General features: G+C 40.7%; 1 protein-coding gene across 1 annotated transcript in view; it reads right to left on the bottom strand.

The window, feature by feature from the left end:
• shank2b (SH3 and multiple ankyrin repeat domains 2b) overlaps positions 1-16,162 on the bottom strand; it is a 201,011-nt gene that overhangs the window by 71,986 nt on the left and 112,863 nt on the right. The window lies entirely within an intron of this gene.

Raw genomic sequence — 16,162 nt, 5'->3', positions numbered from 1 at the left:
GCCCCAATATGTCAATTTTCAAATTGATGCCATTTGCAGGCCATAAGTCCCAAAATTCTGAAATTCATTACATATGCCTTATTTCTCATGAGGAATAAAAAAGCCTCAAGAAGCTATAACGGCCGCCATATTGAATTTGTCTGTACAATAAAGATTAAGGAAACGCGTTTTTTCCCTACTCCTCCTACATTTTTGGTCGAATTTTCTTCAAAATTGCCATAGATGATATCCAGACTGAGCCTCACAAAAGTTATCGTAGGGATTTCTGATTTTCAAAACCGTTTGTCCGGTAGAGCCAATCAAAATCTGCAACAAAGCAACCAAACAGGACGTTTGGTCAAATCTCAGCAAATCTTTGAGATATCAACACCAAACTTGGTATGTCACGTGGAAGACACTACAACATGTTACCATGTGCAAAGGCAACTTCATACCTCTAAAAATGATTGATATAAAGCAAATTGAATTTATTGCTAATGCTAAAATAATGCTTTACACATCCGCCGGCCAAAAAACTATACTCTGATTCAATCACTAGTTCATATGAAGACTCTTGAGAATGTTGAGTACACAAATCTGAGAAAAAGTTGACTGTAACATGAAAACTCGATTTTTAGTGAATATTTGAAACATGCATGCTTGGCTAATTTCTAGGGCTGTTTCCCCAAATCCTCTCTCCCTTTGCTCCTGTGCGCGCGTGCTCCACATTCTCACACACAAGGGGCCAGAGCCCCTTGACACACGCGCGAGCTTGGTACACGCACAAGAAGACGACCATTTTATTTTATCGTTGGAGAACTCCTGCAGCCCTCAGAGATTTTCATTGTTACATTTGACAGTGAGTAATAAGATCCTACAATGGCAGTACAAAACATGTATTTTAGCGTTTGTATTCGTATGATAACTTGAAGACTTTTATACTGTCGTAAACAGGATAGCAGCTAATCTATCTACTGTAGGCTAGCTGAGCTAAGAATATCTCTTTGTACAGACAGTATTACAGGCTAGCAAGTCGTAAAATCTTTAACATTATACTTGCTTCTGTGAGACGCGTTTGAAATTTGTATACTGTGCGTGACTATGCGGTTGGGTTGTTCTATTTTTACATGTCATTGTTGATGTAATTTAAATTAGTACGGTGAGTTCCAAATGTGTCTTTCGATTAAACACTGCAGCGTGTATTACACAATGATCATTTGTGGTGCGGCTTTTATTCGAAGGCAACGTTTAATTAGTAAGACAGATTCAGTGAATTGTAGTTGCAGTGCGGCCATACACAAACAAATAGACAAGGTCAGATAAATGCCGAGCAAGCTATAACCCTTAAGGCTAGTTTTTGCTTTTGTGGACGGCGTTTCAAATTTATGTACTGTACCTACCTACGGTTGGGTTATTCTATCTTTAGCTACATGTCATTGTTGATGTAATTTTGTTTGTTCGTTCCAAGTTTTTCTGACGGTCTTCACATTGTAAGTTATTCTTTTTGAAACTGTAGCTAGGTAGCCTAGTTTGCTGCACAGTTAGAGCTACCTAGCATAAGCAAGTAGCAATGGTACCATGGTTGTTTTGCTTGCTAGCTTTGTTTGGGTTCATGGTTTGATCGTTTAGGAGTTCCATTGAAAGCCTATAGAGCTACAATACGTTTGTAATCGGCATGTTGTACTATGCTGCACGATTTCCCATCTCTTGATAACATTTTATATTTGTATCAATTTTATACACTAAATTGCCAAAGTATTCGCTCGGTTGCCTTTACACGCTCATGAACGTGAGCGACATCTCATTCTTAAACCATAGGATATGATGTCGGACCACCCTTTGTATCTATAATAGTTTCAACTCGTCTAGGAAGGCTTTCCACAAGGTTTAAGAGGTTTATGGAAATGTTTTACCATTCTTCCAGAAGTGCATTTGTGAGGTCCAACATTGATGTGGAACAAGAAGGTTTGGCTCGCAGTCCCTGCTCTAATTCATCCCAAAGGTGTTGTATTGGGTTGAGGTCAGGACTGTGTGCAGGCCACTCAAGTTCGTCCACACCAATCTCGCTCATCCATGTGTTTATGGGCCTTGCTTTGTGCACTGTTGCACAGTCATGTTAGAACAGGAAGGGGCCATCTCCAAACTGTTCCCACAAAGTTTGGAGCATGAAATTGTCAAAATGTTGGTGAATTATTGCATTTCAGGAAATTAACTTATGGGTAGGAAATATTTAATGGATTGGGCTCGGCGGGGTATTTTGTCATCCATCCATTCCTACTCCATGCTCTTGATTATGTAATTGACCTACAGGTACATCTTCTAGGCTATGTTTATTTGTTTTAATTTTCTAATGTGAGTCAGTGGCTTGGCAGTATTTTAACAGTAAGGTTTGGTTATTTGTGTTAAACTGTGATGATTCTTTTGGTGAAACATGAATTTAAAGTAAAAACCATTTGCAAGATAAATTGTTCTCAATTGGTCTTAATTTGTATTTATAGTCGAGTCCGTTTCTCTGTTTACATTTTACAGACTTAAATTTGAATGTAGACAGTGTAAATTGAATAAAGGTAAATAATGGATGTCTAAATATTTTTTTTAAGTACAGAGATTGGTGTTTTGAGAATCCTAACCATTTCAATATTTTCTTAAAGGTCTGTATACTACAACTGTTGAGTATGAAGTTATGATAATGTAAGACTATGAAATTGTTAAGCAGTAGTGTGGTATGTTACATTTCATAGTTTTTGATGGTTTTTCTATGTGTTTTTTAGATGCCATGTTCCAGCAAGAGATCCAGGGACCAAGGATCCACTGTTGAGGTTAGACTTCCTTGTGGGAAAAAATGCTAAACCAGTGTGTTTAAGTGATAAGATTAATTGAGAAAAATGAATGTGAATGAGCATTTTTAACAATGTCTTTGTTACGGACCCATGTTTAAAATGTCCTAATTCAGTCTGTATAGTTGTGGTTGTGTGTTTTTTCTTTTCTCCCTTCTTTCTTTCTATTCGCTGCATGCAGGTATGGTCTAGTCAGCGTTTGTTGGCGGTTGGCTATCAGTCTCCCTATCTCGTGATTGGCAATCAGCTGCGCACTTCCAATCAGCGGTTTAGTTGTCAACATAAAATTACCACACTGGTCAGAGATTGCTTTTTGCTTTGGAAAGTTGCTTGTTTAGAGAGTTGTCAAGTCAGAGAGACTTCTTGTTGAAATCATTGTAAATGTTGTTATTATTTTGTTAGAATGGTTTGCTTCATAGTGAACCCTTTTAATAGAGCAGTTAGTGGTGCAGCGTTTATTCGAGGGTGGCGTTCATTCAAGGGCAACGTTTAATTGGTAAGAGAGATTCAGTGAATTGTAGCTGCAGTGCAGCCATAGACAAACACAGAATAGACAAGGAAGTCAAACAAAAGCCCAGTGTAAAATGTATGCCGCGCGTGTCTCTACTTTGTGTACAAATCTGACGCAGCATGCCGTAACATTCTTACAGCTTTCAAACAGAAACCTGTGCAGAAAGCACTCACCACCAGCAACAGATCTATAGCATGCAAACTTGGTGTTGATGAAAAGCACATTCAGGAATGGTTAAGTCAGCTACCTCGCCATATTGTATACAATATGTATAACTATCTATAGGCCTGAATGCAATTGTCGCAATTGCATTATAATAATGTATAATTTTTTTTCAAGCAATGTCTTAATTTAGAATTATATAATTGTATTCAGAATTATTACGTGACTTTATTTTGAAGGCCTTTTGGGACGCTCATGAGTGAGAGAGTCGACAACAGCAAGCGAAGCACAGACAATTTAAAGCTCTGATAAAAGTTTCAAGTTCAAGTTTATTATCATATACTCATAAACAGCATTTATAAGTAATGAAATTCTTTGTGCTCAATGTCCGTTCAACTTGCAGAATAAAAAAATTTAATACTAAAGAATGGAGAAAAAGGGTAGAAAAAAATAAGAAAAATTGTAGTGCAAAAAGATATTTCAAGGACAGTTCAGCATCCTGATGGCATGTGTGAGAAAACTATCCCTGTATCTGCTGGTACAGGACCTTATACTCTTGTATCGCCTTCCAGAAGGCAGGAGGGAGAAAAGACTGTGGCAGGGATGACTAGGGTCAGAAATGATCCACTTGGCCTTTCTCCTGCACCGCTGGCTGTAAAGGTCCTGAATGGATGGTAATGCAAGTCCTTGTAATACGCTGTGCAGATTTGACCACTCTTTGTAGTGTCTTCCTGTCCTGGGCAGTGCTGTTGCCAAACCATGTTGTAATGCCACCAGTCAGTATGCTCTCAATGGTGCACCGGTAAAAATTGGTCAGTATAGTGCAGTCCATGCCAAATTTCCACAGTCGCCGCTGAAAAAAGAGCCTCTGTTTCGCTGTCCTTGTAACCACACCAATATGGTGTCCAGCTCAGATCCTCACTGATGTTGATACCAAAAAATCTGAAACTTTTGACTCTCCACAGCTGTGCCCGCGATGTGAATGGGTGCATGTTCTCCCTGCAGCCGCCAGTAGTCCACTATCAACTCCTTGGTTTTTGCTACATTAAGCAACAGGCTGTTATGCTGACACCAGGATGTCATTGTTGCCAACTCTGCTCTGTAGGCAGACTCATCACCATTCTTGATGCAGCCGATAATGGTGGTGTCATCAGCAAACATAATGATAGTGTTGGACCTTTTTGTGGCTGCACAACCATAGGTGAACAGAGAGTACAACAGTGGGCTTAACACACAACTCTGTGGGGCACCAGTGCTGAGTGTTAGACTGGTGGGGTGATGTTACCTAGCCGTACTGCCTGTGTCCTGTCCAGCTGCACATGGAAGGACTGATGTTCGGTCCTGTAGTTTTATGATGAGCCTGGATGGTACTATGGTGTTGAAAACGGAGCTGAAGTCGATGAAGAGCATCCGCACGTATATGTTGTTCTGATCCAAGTGAAAGAGAGCAGTGTTCAAGGCCAAAGCTACAACATCATCTGTAGACCTGTTCGGCCTATATGCAAACTGGAGTGGGTCTAATGCAGGTGACAGGCAGGATGTAATGTGGTCTTTGACTAAAGTCTCAAAGCATTTAATCACAACAGGGCAACAGGGCGGTAATCATTGAGACAGCTCACTGATGGTTTCTTAGAGACTGGGATGATGGTGGCCCCCTTGAACCTATTGGGGACGACAGACTGCGACAGGGAGAGGTTAAAGATGTCAGTGAACACCTCTGCCAGTTCAGGAGCACAGGCCTTGAGAACACAGCCAGGGATGTTGTCAGGTCCTGGAGCTTTATGCACATTCACTCTAAGTGATAAGTTTAAGGTTGTTATAGAGGTTGTTAGCAATCTAAGGAAACCTCTATTCCCTTGTGTAGGCTACAGCATGCAGCCAACAAAGTATGTTGTTTTGTGTCTGTATTTGACTTTGGTGAATGTTATTTACATGCTGCGCATGTCATTGCATGTTCATATTAAGCTAATGTGGTCTTTATTTTCTCATTACAGCGTGAGTTTAGTTTTAATGGTGGATTTGGAGAAAAAGCTTCAAATAAATCTGTAGCAAGAAAGACACTTGTGCCTGCCAGTGTTTCATGGGATAATAGTATGCTACACTTGTAAATTACTTGTGTAATAAATACTGTGTTTTAACCAATTAAATAACCGTTTTCTGATTTTTTGGGGGAGGCGTTTAATCGAAGGTGCCATTTATTACACAATGTTCATTTTTGGTGCAGCGTTTATTCAAGGTCAACGTTTAATCAAAGAAAAACTGTAGTTTTCTTCCCAGCATGGGAAGGCCAAAGGATGTTTACAATTGTAGTAGGCCATTGATATGTTTTAAAAGTTCAGGGATGTAATTTGTTGGATAAGAAGCCCCCATCCCCCACTCCAGAGACAATTGATGACAGAGAGGTGCTGACATTAAGTTAAACATAGTCATGCGTTAAAGAGTAGAGTAAAAAATAGAGACAAAATGTGTACATGGATGTTGAAACTCAGTGCTCTGAGTTTGTGCATGTCAGTTTAGACAAACGTAGCCTTTTCAACCTCTAGGTTTAATTCTCTCTTTTATACATTTAAAGTTGGATTTGACATTTAACAGACATTTAATCATTTAGCAAGTTGTTTGACTCAAAAACCATAACGAAGTACATATGGTGTAAAAAATCTGCAGTCAAATTTGGCGAAATTGCTAGCTTGGATGTTATCTTTACATATAGATGGGTTGGTGGTTACAAACAATGAGGATGCGCACGCAGCTTCAAGGCAGAACAATGCCTACCATTTCACCTCTAGTTTATATGTTCCCACCCCCCCCCCCCCCTTCTGAATAAAGTTAGATAGATCTGATTTGTTGATATCTGTTGCTATGAAAACCATTTTAGCCAAGCTAACTAACATTGTTTTTAGCTAGCTGACATTACCATTCAATCACTAACAAAACACGAATAGAAATACTTTGCTAACAGTCCTCACGTGTAATCAAAAGCTTGTAGTGAGATCACATGCATGACCCCCCGAGACAAGCTTTCATGTTTGCATCGCTAGCATCTCGTCATATTACACAGCCGGAAGACAGCTAGATAATAAATATTGTAGCGTCAGCGCCCTTGGGTACCCAGCATGCAGTGCACACCAAAAACGCAAATAGCTGTGGAAACGCAAATAGCTTGGTTACAACAGCTGTGCAAGGGATTTCAGTTGTTGTGTTCGTTCACTTAAATGTGTGTAATGTTATTGTTTTTTACTTAAGATAATACTGTTGGTCACCCTGATTGTGCATGTTGTGTAGTTTAATGGGATCAGAGAGTCTGACCATGACAAAGTATTGTTAAGCTGCTGTACCATCACAAGGTACACTTGCTAACAGCTGGACATTAGCTATACCTTGGTCCAGTTCCCTACATGACTCTTGACAGTTGTTTGACTGAGACTCTAGAGAGAGCTCAATTCAGGTAGAGTTCTAATAGCCATGGTCTTGTAACCAGTTTCAGTTTTGAAAACAGTGTGACTGTGTATGGTATGTTTTTTGGGCTACTTCTAATACTCATACGGCTGCCGCATTTATGCCTTGGCATGACCTGCGCTGGGATAGAGGGAAACCGCATGGATGGGGAAAGTGTGTGGGCAGAGCAAGCAGTAGTAGTACATAACCTACACACTTCCTTTAGTGAAGTGTATCCTCACTTTCATAAAGTTATTGTTGTAATCAAAGCTTTTAACCCTTGTGCTGCCTTCGGGTCACATGACCCAAAGGTTCATAACGAACCATCGTTGTGTTTACCCAATTTTACCCAATACAAAAACAAATAAAAATAATTTTCTTTTAACCATCGCAATGTGTGGGGTCTGAGACAGCCCAACGGTTAAAAGAAAATGATTCACTTTGTTTTGGTATGCGGTAAAGTTGTCGCAATACGACGGTGGGTCACAATGACTGATGGGTCAGAATGACCCGAAGATAACACAAGGGTTAAAGAATGGATCTCTGCATGATGGGCCTGACCAGAGCACAGGTGGCCTGACACAACACGCTTCAAAGTTGTCACTTTCAAAAGGGTGGCATTTTAACCCTGTCAGTCCAACATGTCTAAAAGTTGGTACGCATGCCTTATTGCCAATGGGGAACAAATAAGTCTCAAGAACCCATAATGTCGGCAGCATGGATATTTCTCTACAGTGACAATTTGTGAAGAATTTCAAAAAATGACTTCAAATCAGCCATTGATCCAATTGTCTTGAAATGTTGTGTACATGTATGAAATACATGTCTGTGTCATGTCAATTTTGTAATGGTTTGCAATGCTGAGGAGGAACCCGCCATTGCTGCCTGCAGCTATATTTAGGGTTCCTCCGGTAGGAGAACCCTATTGTTATTGGTGGTATTATTATGTTTTACCCATGGGAGTCAATGGCAGCCCCTAGACCAGTACCGTAAAAAGTTGTGAAATTTGGCATGTTGAAACTGCAGACCATTAGTAACTACCATACCAAACATGGGCCATGTGAGACAATAGGTGGCGCTACAGGCCACGCCCCAATATGTCAATTTTCAAATTGATGCCATTTGCAGGCCATAAGTCCCAAAATTCTGAAATTCATTACATATGCCTTATTTCTCATGAGGAATAAAAAAGCCTCAAGAAGCTATAACGGCCGCCATATTGAATTTGTCTGTACAATAAAGATTAAGGAAACGCGTTTTTTCCCTACTCCTCCTACATTTTTGGTCGAATTTTCTTCAAAATTGCCATAGATGATATCCAGACTGAGCCTCACAAAAGTTATCGTAGGGATTTCTGATTTTCAAAACCGTTTGTCCGGTAGAGCCAATCAAAATCTGCAACAAAGCAACCAAACAGGACGTTTGGTCAAATCTCAGCAAATCTTTGAGATATCAACACCAAACTTGGTATGTCACGTGGAAGACACTACAACATGTTACCATGTGCAAAGGCAACTTCATACCTCTAAAAATGATTGATATAAAGCAAATTGAATTTATTGCTAATGCTAAAATAATGCTTTACACATCCGCCGGCCAAAAAATGATACTCTGATTCAATCACTAGTTCATATGAAGACTCTTGAGAATGTTGAGTACACAAATCTGAGAAAAAGTTGACTGTAACATGAAAACTCGATTTTTAGTGAATATTTGAAACATGCATGCTTGGCTAATTTCTAGGGCTGTTTCCCCAAATCCTCTCTCCCTTTGCTCCTGTGCGCGCGTGCTCCACATTCTCACACACAAGGGGCCAGAGCCCCTTGACACACGCGCAAGCTTGGTACACGCACAAGAAGACGACCATTTTATTTTATCGTTGGAGAACTCCTGCAGCCCTCAGAGATTTTCATTGTTACATTTGACAGTGAGTAATAAGATCCTACAATGGCAGTACAAAACATGTATTTTAGCGTTTGTATTCGTATGATAACTTGAAGACTTTTATACTGTCGTAAACAGGATAGCAGCTAATCTATCTACTGTAGGCTAGCTGAGCTAAGAATATCTCTTTGTACAGACAGTATTACAGGCTAGCAAGTCGTAAAATCTTTAAAATTATACTTGCTTCTGTGAGACGCGTTTGAAATTTGTATACTGTGCGTGACTATGCGGTTGGGTTGTTCTATTTTTACATGTCATTGTTGATGTAATTAGGGTTCCTCCGGTAGGAGAACCCTATTGTTATTGGTGGTATTATTATTTTTTACCCATGGGAGTCAATGGCAGCCCCTAGACCAGTACCGTAAAAAGTTGTGAAATTTGGCATGTTGAAACTGCAGACCATTAGTAACTACCATACCAAACATGGGCCATGTGAGACAATAGGTGGCGCTACAGGCCACGCCCCAATATGTCAATTTTCAAATTGATGCCATTTGCAGGCCATAAGTCCCAAAATTCTGAAATTCATTACATATGCCTTATTTCTCATGAGGAATAAAAAAGCCTCAAGAAGCTATAACGGCCACCATATTGGATTTGTCTGTACAATAAAGATTAAGGAAACGCGTTTTTTCCCTACTCCTCCTACATTTTTGGTCGAATTTTCTTCAAAATTGCCATAGATGATATCCAGACTGAGCCTCACAAAAGTTATCGTAGGGATTTCTGATTTTCAAAACCGTTTGTCCGGTAGAGCCAATCAAAATCTGCAACAAAGCAACCAAACAGGACGTTTGGTCAAATCTCAGCAAATCTTTGAGATATCAACACCAAACTTGGTATGTCACGTGGAAGACACTACAACATGTTACCATGTGCAAAGGCAACTTCATACCTCTAAAAATGATTGATATAAAGCAAATTGAATTTATTGCTAATGCTAAAATAATGCTTTACACATCCGCCGGCCAAAAACTGATACTCTGATTCAATCACTAGTTCATATGAAGACTCTTGAGAATGTTGAGTACACAAATCTGAGAAAAAGTTGACTGTAACATGAAAACTCGATTTTTAGTGAATATTTGAAACATGCATGCTTGGCTAATTTCTAGGGCTGTTTCCCCAAATCCTCTCTCCCTTTGCTCCTGTGCGCGCGTGCTCCACATTCTCTCACACACAAGGGGCCAGAGCCCCTTGACACACGCATGCTTTCTTGAAAATGTGTGCTGACCAAGCCCCCACCCTCGTTTTTTAGCCCCTGTTTCATTTCGCTTCCAATCGCAGCTCGCTGTTACGAATACAAATTATTTTTCGGCGGCCATTGTTGTTTCCCGTGTCCCGTGAAAGTCGTCTCCCGTGAAAGCCGTGTTGGAGGCAGCCACTTTCGGTAAGTCCTGGTTTTACACATTTTAAGCTAGAATTAATGATTGGGTTTGTGAAAGTACACTACTCTTGAATTATGGTGAAGGTTTAGCACTTTTAGACCTTATAGATCGTGATTCTGAAGTGACGGAAAACCAAACTCGAAAAGTAGCTACTGTAGCTCTAGCTTTTTTCCTCTGTGTTTTTAATTAGTGAGTCATTTTGCATCTCGGCGAATTGTTCATCAAAAAGGTCGAGGAGAGCAGCCTTTAGGAGAAAAAGCAATTCCCCACAGACCTGTCGGCTCATAATGGTGATTTTTGGTCATAATGGTGAAGTCTTTGTAATAAGCCTATGCGGCAGGGAGACTTTTTCAAGGCGAGCCTGTTTCATTCGTCATATGCCCTGAGAAAGCGACCTACGTTAGCCAGGCTAGTTTTGCCAATTTCGGTAAGTCAGGCTATTTAAAGGTCTCTTACAGTCAGAATCACTGTTTACAAGCAAAGGTCGAGCTGGTCTTTTGTCAGATGTGTATATATTGACCAGTTTAGAGGTAAATACTCTTGCCAGAGCCTGGAATCGAACCTGTGTTTTGAGTGACTGCATGGGTCTCCATGACGTCAACACATTTGGATTCAAGTTCAAGTAATGACACTGCATTTCACAGTCAAAACTGAAGTCTGTATCAAGTGTAGATGGGAAAAGCTTCATTTTTCACAACTGACATGGACCCTTTCTTCACTTTGACAGGTCTGGAGGGTCATGCAGAGGCCTGCTCAACAGAGTTCAACAGAGGATGCAACAGACTCGAGGATGGTGAGATCCACACAGACCCCTTGCTGGACTACCCCTCTCTAGCTGGACAGCTTCTCTTCAGCCCTGACCCCAGAACAGCTTGATCCAGCTGGCCTGCCTGCCTGCCTGCCTGCAGGCCCTGCTTGCCCCTGCCTGCCAGCCCTCCAGAGACAGTCACCCCACAGACACAGTAGCTCTGCAGCCTGCTTTTTTGAGGACATTGATGAAAAAGGACAAGCCAGCATTACTTTGATGAAAGTCTAAATGTTTAATCCTTTCCATGTGCCAGTATGCCAAGCTGCTGACTTTGTGTCTTAACCCTCGTGCTGCCTTCGGGTCACATGACCCAAAGGTTCATAATGAACCATCGTTGTGTTTACCCAATTTTACCCAATACAAAAACAAATTAAAATAATTTTCTTTTAACCTTTGCAATGTGGGGGGTCTGAGACAGCCTAGCTGTTAAAAGAAAATGCTTCACTTTGTCTTTGTATGCAGTAAATCTGTCGCAATACGACGGTGGGTCACAATGACTGATGGGTCAGAATGACCCGAAGATAACACAAGGGTTAAGTGATGAAACTAGTTCAAGTGATAGACTTTTGACCTGAATCCAATGATTATTCATCTGAATAAAAACCACTCAAGAGAAGTACTGCTTCTTGGAGCATTTGTGCTCCACATCAGTACATCTCACACATTTGCCTTTGTTTCCATGGGATTCATGGAATTGTTAGTTTCTGCTCCACCATTTCCACCCTAGTGTAATAATAAGTATAATTTAGGACAGCAATTACATTTTTGTGTTATCCTTCCGCATTACACACATTTAGTCAATGTTCTTAAACTCAACCGATTATTGTCATTTTACCATACTGTTCATATTGAACAGACATCAGTGTTTACTTGGAAAGATGACTGTATATTTCCACTTTTGATTTGTATTTCCATCGTAAGTTTGGTCTTTAATTTAATTTGGAAGTGGTATTAAAAGGTCTTACATTTAACTTGTTTATACCTGTAGACACCCTGTGAAGCCCCCACTGCAGAGACAGTTGGTGACAGAGAGGTGCAGACATTAAGTTAAACATGCCTTAAGAATAGAGTAACAAATAGAGACTAAATGTGTAAATGGCTGTTGAAACTGAGTTGGTGCATGTCAGTTTAGGCAAAGGTAACCTTTTAAACCTCTAGGTTTAAAACAAATTCAGATTTGATTGGAACTCTCTTTTATACATTTATAGTTGGATTTGACATTTAATTCATTTAGCAAGTTGTTTAACTCAAACAACCATAACACGGTACATATGGTATACAATGCTGCAGTCAGATTTGGCGAAATTGTTAGCTTGGATGTTATCTTTACATATAGATGGGGTCTTGTTGATGCGCACGCAGCTTCAAGGCAGAAAGACGCGTTCCATTTCACTTTTACTGTACCTACACCTTTAATGTTCCCGCCATCCCCCCATTTCTGAATAAAGTTCGACTGATCTGATTTGTTGATTTCTGTTGCTATGAAAACCAGTTTAGCCAAGCTAACTAACATTGTTTTTAGCTAGCTTGCATTACCATTCAATTGCTAACAAAACATTAGTAAAAATAGCTTGCTAATCGGGCAGAACTTGAACTCGGGCAGGAGACTCTGAGACCTCAGCGCACCACTAGCATCTCGTCATATCACGCAGTCGGAGCACAGCTAGATAATCAGCGTCAGCGCTCTTGGGTACCCAGCATGCAGTGCGGCATGTTAAAAAAACAACAGCTACGCAAGGGATTTCAGTTGTTGTGTTCGTTCAGTTAGATGTTTGTAATGTTATTGGCCGGGTTTCCCAGATTCGTTAAGAAGCTCTTAACGCTAAGAGCTTCTTAAGAGCGTTCTAAGAAGAAGCTCTTAGCGTTAAGAGCTTCTTAACGAATCTGGGAAACCCGGCCATTGTTTGTTAGTTAATATAATCTTGTTGGTCACCTTGAGTGTGCATGCTGTGTAGTTTAATGGGAACAGAGAGTCGGCCATTTTACTATCACAGGCTATACTTGCAAGGAGCTGAACGTGGGCTGTGCCCTAGACCAGACCAATTGCCTATGAGGCTAATCTTGATTCTGGATTGACTGAGATTCTGGAAAGAGATCTACTCAAGAAGAGAGTCAATATCTGTGGTTTTCAAGCCATCTTTGAGAAAGTTTGAAAACAATGTTGCGGTTAATATGTTTTGATTGTGGGAGGCAACTTTTGGACTACACCTAAACCTCATGCGGCCACCGCACCACCCGCACTGGCAAAGAGGGAAACAGCATGGATGGGGAAAGTGTGTGGGCAGAGCAAGCAGTAGTAGTACATAAACTACACACGTCCTTTACTAAAGTGTATTCTGACTTTCATAAAGTTATTGTTGTAATCAAAGCTTTTAAAGAATGGATCTCTGCATGATGGGCCTGACCAGAGCACAGGTGGCCTGACAGAACACGCTTCAAAGTTGTCACTTTCAAAAGGGTGGCATTTTAACCCTGTCAGTCCAAAATGTCTAAAAGTTGGTACGCATGCCTTATTGCCAATGGGGAACAAAGAAGTCTCAAGAACCCATAATGTCGGCAGCATGGATATTTCTCTACAGTGACAATTTGTGAAGAATTTCAAAAAATGACTTCAAATCAGCCATTTATCCAATTGTATTGAAATGTTGTGTACATGTATGAAATACATGTCTGTGTCATGTCAATTTTGTAATGGTTTGCAATGCTGAGGAGGAACCCGCCATTGCTGCCTGCAGCTATATTTAGGGTTCCTCCGGTAGGAGAACCCTATTGTTATTGGTGGTATTATTATTATGTTTTACCCATGGGAGTCAATGGCAGCCCCTAGACCAGTACCGTAAAAAGTTGTGAAATTTGGCATGTTGAAACTGCAGACCATTAGTAACTACCATACCAAACATGGGCCGTGTGAGACAATAGGTGGCGCTACAGGCCACGCCCCAATATGTCAATTTTCAAATTGATGCTATTTGCAGGCCATAAGTCCCAAAATTCTGAAATTCATTACATATGCCTTATTTCTCATGAGGAATAAAAAAGCCTCAAGAAGCTATAACGGCCGCCATATTGGATTTTTCTGTACAATAAAGATTAAGGAAACGCGTTTTTTCCCTACTCCTCCTACATTTTTGGTTGAATTTTCTTCAAAATTGCCATAGATGATATCCAGACTGAGCCTCACAAAAGTTATCGTTGGGATTTCTGATTTTCAAAACCGTTTGTCCGGTAGAGCCAATCAAAATCTGCAACAAAGCAACCAAACAGGACGTTTGGTCAAATCTCAGCAAATCTTTGAGATATCAACACCAAACTTGGTATGTCACGTGGAAGACACTACAACATGTTACCATGTGCAAAGGCAACTTCATACCTCAAAAAATGATTGATATAAAGCAAATTGAATTTATTGCTAATGCTAAAATAATGCTTTACACATCCGCCGGCCAAAAACTGATACTCTGATTCAATCACTAGTTCATATGAAGACTCTTGAGAATGTTGAGTACACAAATCTGAGAAAAAGTTGACTGTAACATGAAAACTCGATTTTTAGTGAATATTTGAAACATGCATGCTTGGCTAATTTCTAGGGCTGTTTCCCCAAATCCTCTCTCCCTTTGCTCCTGTGCGCGCGTGCTCCACATTCTCACACACACGCATGCTTTCTTGAAAATGTGTGCTGACCAAGCCCCCACCCTCGTTTTTTAGCCCCTGTTTCATTTCGCTTCCAATCGCAGCTCGCTGTTACGAATATAAATTATTTTTCGGCGGCCATTGTTGTTTCCTGTGTCCCGTGAAAGTCGTGTCCCGTGAAAGCCGTGTTGAAGGCAGCCACTTTCGGTAAGTCCTGGTTTTACACATTTTAAGCTAGAATTAATGATTGGGCTTGTGAAAGTACACTACTCTTGAATTATGGTGAAGGTTTACCACTTTTAGACCTTTTAGATCGTGATTCTGAAGTGACGGAAAACCGAACTCGAAAAGTAGCTACTGTAGCTCTAGCTTTTTTCCTCTGTGTTTTTAATTTGTGAGTCATTTTGCATCTCGGCGAATTGTTCATCAAAAAGGTCGAGGAGAGCAGCCTTTAGGAGAAAAAGCAATTCCCCACAGACCTGTCGGCTCATAATGGTGATTTTTGGCGTGAAAGTCTTTGTAATAAGCCTATGCGGCAGGGAGACTTTTTCAAGGCGAGCCTGTTTCATTCGTCATATGCCCTGAGAAAGCGACCTACGTTAGCCAGGCTAGTTTTGCCAATTTCGGTAAGTCAGGCTATTTAAAGGTCTCTTACAGTCAGAATCACTGTTTACAAGCAAAGGTCGAGCTGGTCTTTTGTCAGATGTGTATATATTGACCAGTTTAGAGGTAAATACTCTTGCCAGAGCCTGGAATCGAACCCGTGTTTCGAGTGACTGCATGGGTCTCCATGAGGTCAACACATTTGGATTCAAGTTCAAGTAATGACACTGCATTTCACAGTCAAAACTGAAGTCTGTATCAACACATTTGGATTCAAGTTCAAGTAATGACACTGCATTTCACAGTCAAAACTGAAGTCTGTATCAAGTGTAGATGGGAAAAGCTTCATTTTTCACAACTGACATGGACCCTTTCTTCACTTTGACAGGTCTGGAGGGTCATGCAGAGGCCTGCTCAACAGAGTTCAACAGAGGATGCAACAGACTCAAGGATGGTGAGATCCACACAGACCCCTTGCTGGACTACCCCTCTCTAGCTGGACAGCTTCTCTTCAGCCCTGACCCCAGAACAGCTTGATCCAGCTGGCCTGCCTGCCTACAGGGACAGTCACCCCACAGACACAGTAGCTCTGCAGCCTGCTTTTTTGAGGACATTGATGAAAAAGGACAAGCCAGCATTACTTTGATGAAAGTCTAAATGTTTAATCCTTTCCATGTGCCAGTATGCCAAGCTGCTGACTTTGTGTCTTAAGTGATGAAACTAGTTCAAGTGATAGACTTTTGACCTGAATCCAATGATTATTCATCTGAATAAAAACCACTCAAGAGAAGTACTGCTTCTTGGAGCATTTGTGCTCCACATCAGTACATCTCACACATTTGCCTTTGTTTCCATGGGATTC

Source organism: Osmerus eperlanus, chromosome 5, assembly GCF_963692335.1.
Source record: "Osmerus eperlanus chromosome 5, fOsmEpe2.1, whole genome shotgun sequence".
In the NCBI taxonomy this organism is placed as follows: Eukaryota; Metazoa; Chordata; class Actinopteri; order Osmeriformes; family Osmeridae; genus Osmerus; species Osmerus eperlanus.
The sequence above is the reverse complement of the archived record's forward strand: the minus strand, read 5'-3'. Positions and strand labels throughout refer to the sequence as shown.